The following is an 8,689-nucleotide window of genomic DNA, read 5'->3' as shown; positions in this document are numbered from 1 at the left end:
AATTTTTTATATTTTGTGGTTGTTCAGTAATCATTGTAAGTCTTTTGTTTTTCTAAGTCCACAAAAAAACTCCTTACCAGGTAGAGATGTCTTAAAATACACCTAAAATTGGAAAGTAACATCCAGGTTGTACCACAGAAAAGTGGTTTTTTCCCTGTGGTCAATTATAAAAATGTTACAACATAAGTTATTTATAGTAACAACTAATGGAAGTTAATCTTTCAAAAAAAAAATTGTAAGTCCACACAAAAACCTTTACTAGGTAGAGATTGGTCAGAATACACCTCAAAATTGGATGTAGCATGCATGTTGTACTGAAAAGTGGTCTCGATTTTTCCCTACGACTAGTAATGAAAAAGTTACAATAAAAGCTATTCAAAGTAACAACAAAGGGAAGTAATTCTAAAGAAGGGAACTGCGCATGACACTTTGTCTCATGATGGTGTATAATTGTGCCAAGTTACATCAAAATCCCTCCATGCATGAAGAAGAAATGCTTCGTACAAAGTCATTCTTGTATCTGACCTTTGGCCTCTAAGTATGACCTTGACCTTAGACCTAGGGACCTGGATCTTGCGCATGACACTCTGTCTTGTGGTGGTGAACATTTGTGCCAAGTTATATCAAAATCCCTCTATGCATGAAGAAGAAGTGCTCCGGACAAGGTGGTCATTCTTGTATCCTTTGACCTCTAAGTGTGACCTTGACCTTAGAACTAGGGACCAGGTTCTTGCGCAAGACACTCCACCTCGTGGTGGTGACCATTTGTGCCAAGATATATAAAAATCCCTCCACGCATGAAAAAGATATGCTGCGGACATTTTTTTTAAAGAAAATATGATAAAGGGGAATAACTCAAAAAGAAGGCAAGGTAGAGTTATTGTTCTTGCACACTGCACTTCCTCCAAATGTGTTTCTATCAGTGTATGAAGACTGAAGAAAATCCCTCCAGTACTTTTGGAGTTATGCTCCGGACAAAATTTTTAAAGAAAATATGATAAAGGGGAATAACTCAAAAAATAGGCAGGGTAGAGTTATTGTTCTTGCACAATGCACTTCCTTCAAATGTGTTCTATCGGTGTATGAAGTTTGAAGAAAATCCCTCCAGTACTTTTGGAGTTATGCTCCGGAATTTTTTTAAAAAAAAATATGATAAAGGGGAATAACTAAAAAAATAGGCAAGGTAGAGTTATTGTTCTTGCACACTGCATTTCCTCCCAATGTGTTCTATCAGTGTATGAAGTTTGAAGAAATTCCCTCCAGTACTTTTGGAGTTATGCTCCGGACAAAGATCGTTGCGGACGCACGGACGGACGGACGCACGCACGGACGGACGGAGAGCATTTCTAATATCCCCTTCGCCTTTGGCGGGGGGATAAAAAAGACCCTACTACTCAGAGGGGTTAAAGGTCAAAGACTGCCAAAACACTTCAAGTATGAAAGGGGCATAATTCTGTCAAAAATACAATTAGAGTTATGGGGATTGTAACCACACATGCAGATGATGATTATAAAAAAGATATGTTTAATTTCAAGTCATTATCTTTTTAAGAACTAAAGATAATGTCTATAAACGAAGCTTTCGAAAATATTTAACATGAAAATAATTCCAAGTATAACACCTTGGTGACCTTGACCTTGGGTATAATGGACCCAGCCCCTGCACATACTTTGTTCGTATGCTGGACAATGTTTATGTGAAGTTACAGTAAGCTATACAAAGATATGGCAGAAAAACAAAGGTTGCCGAAAAACTTTAACCTTAAAAATAACCTAAGTATAACACCTTGGTGACCTTGACCTTATGTATAATGGGCCCGGCCCCTGCACATACTTTGTTTGTATGCTGGACAATGTTTATGTGAAGTAACAGTAAGCTATAAACAATAGTAACAAAGATGTGACAGAAAAAAGAAATGTTGCCGAAAAACTTTAAACTTATATAATAAAAATAATTTAAGTATAACACCTTGGTGACCTTGACCTTATGTACAATGGGCCCAGCCCCTGCACATATACTTTGTTTGCATGCTGAACAATATTCATGTGAAGTTACAGTAAGATATAAGCAATAGTAACAAAGAAAAACAGAGGTTGCCGAAAAACTTTAACGAAGAAAGCTCACGCCGACGCCGACACCGAAGCCGGGGCGAGCAGAATAGCACCGCTATTCTCCGAATAGTGGAGCTAAAAATCGCTGACATATAAGAGTTCAAAAACATTATTTTCATCTTGTATAGTGCTTTAGGGTATAGCGGATAGCTGACTAATTTGTCCTGCATTCGAATTCAAAGAAGTGAAATTTAATAATTTTTTTTCTGTATATCAGACAGAAAACAGCTATTCTTTTAAACAAGAGGGTTATGATGACCCTATATAGCCCACCTGTTAAACGTGGCCTTGGAATCATCACGATAAACATTCTGATCAAGTTTCTTGAAGATAGGGTCATAAACATGGCCACTAGAGTGACAACAAGCTTTTACTTTGATTTGAGCGGGTGACCTAGTTTTTGACCCCACATGACCTAGTTTCAAACCTGGCCTAGGAATCATCAAGATAAGCATTCTGACAAAGTTTCATGAAGATCGGGTCATAAATATGGCATCAAGAGTGTTTACAAGCTTTTCTTTTGATTTGAGTGGTGACCTAGTTTTTGACCCAACATGACCCAGTTTCAAACTCGGCCTATGAATCATCAAGATAAACATACTTACTAAGTTTCATGAAGATAGGGTCACAAATATGGCCTCTAGAGTGTTAACATGACCTAGTTTCAAACCTGGCCTAGGAATCATCAAGATAAGCATTCTGACCAAGTTTCATGAAGATAGGGTCATAAATATGGCATCAAGAGTGATTACAAGCTTTTCTTTTGATTTGAGTGGTGACCTAGTTTTTGACCCAACATGACCCAGTTTCAAACTCGGCCTATGAATCATCAAGATTAACATTCTTACTAAGTTTCATGAAGATAGGGTCACAAATATGGCCTCTAGAGTGTTAACAAGCTTTTCCTTTGACTTGAGCGGGTGACCTAGTTTTTGACCCGACATGACCCAGTTTCAAACTTGGCCTAGGAAACATCAAGATAAACATTCTTACCAAGTTTCACGAAGATAGGATCTTAAATGTGGCCTATAGGGTGTTAACAAGCTTTTCCTTTGATTTGACCTGATGACCTAGTTTCCGACCCCATATGACCCAGTTGCAAACTTGGCCTAGAGATCATCAAGATAATCATTCTGTGCAAGTTTGTATCAAATCAAAGCATAAATGAAACCTCTATATGGCTGAAAGGGCCAAAATAGAAAATTTTAACTCTAGAACCCATAATGGGATCTAAACAGTTTTCGAAAGGAACCGAGATATTATGCCAATACAAGTTGTGTGCAAGTTTTATTAAAATCAATTGCAAAATGTGGTCTCTATCTTGTTCACAAGCCAAAAATAGCAAATTTTGGTCCTTTAATGGGCCATAACTCTGGAACCCATGATGGGGTCTAGCCAGTTTTCGAAACGAACCGATATATTATGCAAATACAAGTTGTGTGCAAGTTTTATTAAAATCAATTGCAAAATGTGGTCTCTATCGTGTTCACAAACCAAAAATAGCAAATTTTGATCCTATAAGGGGCCATAACTCTGGAACCCATGCTGGGATCTGGCCAGTTTTCGAAAGGAACTGAGATATTAAGCCAATACAAGTTGTGCGCGAGTTTGATTAAAATCGGTTGCAAAATGTGGTCTCTTTCATGTTCACTAGAAATTGTGAATAGACGGACGAATGGCGATCACAAAAGCCCACCCTGTCGTATTGAGCTTAAAACATTCGCTTTTAATAGAAATTCATGTGTTTTTTCTCTCCATGCCTTTGTTTACATACGCGCTGATTTAGCTTTGGTCATTTTTTCAATTTAAAAAATAATGAAGCCAGAAAGTGACAGAAAGGTGAATTTTCAAGTGCATTCCAGCTCATTTGTTTCTATTGTCAAGATATGTTATGACACTGAAGTTTATAAAAATGTAAGGGGCGAAATGGAACTAGTTAATAACATTTTGAAATCAGCAAGTTTTTATGGTTTTTCAAATACGTATACATATTTCGAGAACAAAAGTTTTACCTGAATCATTTAAATAACACATCTTTTTTGTAAATGTTATAATGTATTACATGTTAAAGTAATATTTTCATCGAAAATAGCTGAGGGTTTTCATTATTTTTCAGAATTTCACACTTTTTAAACGGATATTTTTCTCTTGTCACCATGCCTGGGAAGTTTTAATATCTTTTGTTCAGTGTGATAGATAATGGAAACAACTTTTTTAATAGACAAAATGATTGAGGACTGAGATCATTAACACAAACAATGATAAAGGTAGGACGTTTTACGTTATATGAGCCACACCATGAGACAAGAGGGCCATGGTGGCCCTATATCGCTCACCTGTTATCATTGCACTTGAGGACAAGAAGGTCCTCAGAAAAAATATCTAAGTCAAAAGGACAGTAACAACAAAGGGAAGAAATTTAACCAAAAAGAAAAAAAAATTCTTACAATGTACAGATATGTCAAAAATCACCTAAAAATTGGAGGTACCATCCATGTTGTACCACAGAAAAGTGGTCTCGGTTTTTCCCTATGGCCAATAATAAAAAAGTTACTAAAAATAAGCTATTTATAGTAACGTAAATGGGAAGTAATTAAAAAAAATTATTGTAAGTGAAGAAAAGAAGGATCTGCCAAATAAATCTGTTGACATAAATGGAATTTCAGATCAGTATCTTCATTAGTTACGGAGATATACCCATTTTAATTTGAAATAAAGGGAGGTAATTTGACATAAAATCAGTCCATAGTTATCTACCCTGATTGGCTCAGTCCAACTAATGACAATAACTATAAGTACTTACTGATATAAATCCATTTTGATTACAATCAGGGGAGGTAATTAGATATAAAATAACTCTGAACCTACGCTTGGATCTGATTTGTCATGGAATCCAAAAATTATTGTTGTTGAAGTTATTTTGAAAGTTTGTATCAATAAAACCATAAATGAGGTCTCTATATGGCTGCAAAAGCCAAAATAACCAATTTTGGACATTTAAGGGGCCATAACTCTGAATCCATGAAGAAATCTGGCCAGGTCAAGAAAGGAACCAAGATCTTGTGGTGATACAAGTTGTGTGCAAGTTTGGTTAAAATCGAATCATAAATGAAGCTGCTATTGTGCAGACAAGGTCCAAATAGCTAATTTTGGCCCTTTCAGCGGCCATAACTTTGGAACCCATTAGGGGACCTGGCTGGTTCAATTAAGGAATCAAGATCTTATGGTGACACAAGTTTTGTGCAAGTTTGATTAAATTCAAATCATAAATGAAGCTGCTATTGTGCAGACAAGGTCAAAATAGCTAATTCTGGTCCTTTCAGGGGCCATAACTCTGGAACCCATAACGGGATCTGGCCAGTTCAAGAAAGGAACCGAGATCTTATAGTGATACAAGTTGTGTGCAAGTTAAAATAAAATCATAAATGAAACCACTATCGTGCAGACAAGAAATTGTTGACGCACGGATGGACGGACTGACGACGGACAAAGGGTGATCACAAAAGCTCACCTTGTCACTATGTGACAGGTTAGCTAAAAACCAACACTGTGGCTTTGCGACCAGCATAGATCCAGACCAGCCTGCGCATCCGCGCAGTCTGGTCAGGATCCATACTGTTTGCTAACGGTTTTTCTAATTGCAATAGGTTTTGAAAGTGAACAGCATAGATCCTGACCAGACTGTGCAGATGCGCAAACTGGTCTGGATCCATGCTGGTTGTAAATGCACTACGTTGGTTTTCTCATGGCGCGGCTCATATAGAATATAATGTTTTGTTGCCACTACTGCTATATAAAATGACGGCATAGTTTTTAACACTTTGTTACACTTGCAACATAATAACAAGTCAAATGGTTTATTGCGGCCAGAAATTTGTACAAACCGGACAGAAGTTGTCATTTGTGCAGAAAAGAAGCGTTTACTATAATGTCCAGTACTGGACAGGTATAGCGCATATACTTTACATGCAGTCCTAATGTTGCCTTTTTCGAAAAACATTTTCTTTCCTTCTTGTCTTCTTTCCTTTTTTAAAGATTTTCCAGAGGGGGTCCGGACCCCCGGTCCCCCCCCAATGGATCCGCGCATGGTGACATATCACGCTTTCTGTTTATGCAGGTAAATTTGTGTTTGGTTCAATTTCAACAGAGCACAATTGTCTTAACAGTGTACAAACTCATTACTGTTTTTTCAGGCAAGGGTGGAAAAAAAGAGGTAGAAAATGAAAGCAGTAACATTTTTATTAAAAAAAAATAAACAATGAGACAAACATTTCCAACATCTTTGGACGGTTCAAAAATCCCATGTTAAACATACGATAAAGCCCGAAACGCGTGAAAATGTTCCGAATTTACATCGGGTGAAGTAAGTGCTCTATGTATGCGTCTAGATTGATTAAACTGGGCGAGTCTACTTACTTATTACTTGAGGATGAAAGAAAACGTGTTTTTTTAATGTTGCTCTTAAACAAGAGTGGCAGTTGAACTACTAAAAGTACAACAACAGTTAATTCACAACAAATCGTACGGTATGTTTTATAATCAGTAGAAGCTAGTCGTATTTACGCTTATGAGACCTGTTTCACCCACATGTAAAGAATTCACAGGTCCATCATGAAATATTTTCCCCAGCACGTATATACTTGTCCTATTCAAAATGATGTATAAATGTCTATTCATTGTTCCATCTCTTGAGATGGAACACTTAGAATGGGTAAGTCACACTTGACCGAGTATTGACCTTGAAAGCTGTTGTCATTACAAGCTGGCCAATCATACTCCGTGACCTTAGAAATAACCTCTGATGTTTAAATTATTCTTTCCTAATTGAGGCGACTCTCTGGCTGAACGCGCTCTGCAGATTACATATCACTAAACCCGGGGATGGAAACTTGCAGTTGTTGAAACAGGCCAAACATCTCATTTGTCACAAAGGTTAACATACGTCGTTACGTTCGAACCCCATTGCGACCCTCTCATTGTGCACAACAAATTTATGAATCGAATGCCCGGATGTTTAGGACAGATACTACTAAATTACGGCCAAGAATTACTTGATTAATGACCGCTAAATCTGTTGTGTACGAGGTCGAAGACTGTTAGCGCATCAAATCATGGAGGCCCAAATCACTAGTAAATTAGGATCCCATCACCAGCTATTGAAGGGATGAACATTTTTCAAAAAGTAGCTGATTAAAACCAAACACTTGCGTATAATATCCATTTTACATGTTAGAAAAAAAACACCAAGTTCCGTAAAATATCCACTATTCACTTTTAATTGTCCGCTATATCATCTCTATAAACTTCTCAAAAAATCTACATGCAGGTACGATTTTCCAATAACACATGGATATTACGAGTTTAAATCGGGTCAACGTTTACAGCCAGTGTTTCTTAATTGCCGTATTTACTCAACTAAAAGAAAACAACATAGATATTTTTTTCAAAATTTTAGTTTTTTTTTTTTTTTGTATTTTTGGTGCAGATATAAACGCCCCCTTGGTGCAAATGTAACGCCCCCGGGGCGCTTAAACGGGGGTTATGGAATGCCAATAAGGTAGAATGGTCTTGTCATTGCGTCCAATCCTAGTGTTCCACACACTGATGACCAATATTTAAAGAAGAAATCGTAACAAAAATTTACAAGATGATCATTATATATTTAAATAGATGTGCCCTAGAAGGAACTTTTGCTATGCTTTAACATGTAATATTACTGTTCTGGTTTCAATAATTATAAATATGTTATGTAACATCAATAAAATAATTAAGTGTTATCACTGATATAATTAAGTGTACTGTAGTCTTCAAACTTGCAGCAAAGTTTCCAAGAAACAACAAATAGCTCCAAAATGTAATTTCTTAACAAAATACTAGATTTAATTTATGTGGTATTGCTTTAAACTTGAGACAGGTTAAATTTATGCAAATTGAGCAATAATATATTTAATATATAAGAAGTGTGATCTAGATATGACGTTATTTGATACAGATACAAGGTGTAACACTTGCCACAATTTTTTGCACTGTATAATCAAAACTACAAAAGAGTGGTGCTTGTTGCTAATTGAAATATTTCTTACTGACCTCTTTTTGACAGGAATGTCTTATGCCAAGTGTCTACTTTTAAGTTCACTTAGAATATCTTTTTTTTTTCTATAATAATCCATTGTCTACATATGTATTTCTAGGCTTAAAACCTGTAGGCAAATTATAGCTTACAAATGGCGATATTTGTTAAAGGGAAATAACTATAAATTACACTCCAGGACGCTGCTAAATCCCGTACCGTACTCGTATCGTATTTGTAATACTACTAGAGTATGTTTAACATTTACATAATTATTACTGTAGTGAATTGTGGCCTTTGATCAGCGTTGGAAGGGGTCGCCGACCTGCAGAAGTGACGTCACCGAAGCAGCACGCGGGGATTCCAGCCAACCAGCGTCAGCTGAGTCCAAGCATTCCTATTGTGTAGACGTGTTTTGCATTGCTCTTCATCGATCTGCTCCAGCCTCGAGAATATCGGCTGTAAGTAGTGGTTTCTGTGTTTGTACTGTCCATCTTTGGTATCTGT

General features: G+C 36.7%; 1 protein-coding gene across 2 annotated transcripts in view; it reads right to left on the bottom strand.

Annotated features, from left to right (window-relative positions):
* Positions 1-8,689, bottom strand: part of LOC123542148 (zinc finger protein 728-like) — a 93,993-nt gene that overhangs the window by 10,180 nt on the left and 75,124 nt on the right. Inside the window, exon 1 of one of the 2 annotated variants that reach the window (XM_053530915.1) lies at positions 8,200-8,401. The exons of the other annotated variant lie outside the window; for it this stretch is intronic. The gene's annotated coding sequence lies outside the window, so the exon portion shown is untranslated. Of the gene's footprint in view, positions 1-8,199; positions 8,402-8,689 lie in introns of those variants that run through there. 2 annotated transcript variants of the gene reach the window in all.

The sequence above is a fragment of the Mercenaria mercenaria genome, chromosome 19 (genome assembly GCF_021730395.1).
Source record: "Mercenaria mercenaria strain notata chromosome 19, MADL_Memer_1, whole genome shotgun sequence".
Taxonomy (NCBI): domain Eukaryota; kingdom Metazoa; phylum Mollusca; class Bivalvia; order Venerida; family Veneridae; genus Mercenaria; species Mercenaria mercenaria.
Note: the sequence above shows the minus strand (reverse complement) of the source record. Positions and strands in the feature narration are given on the sequence as shown.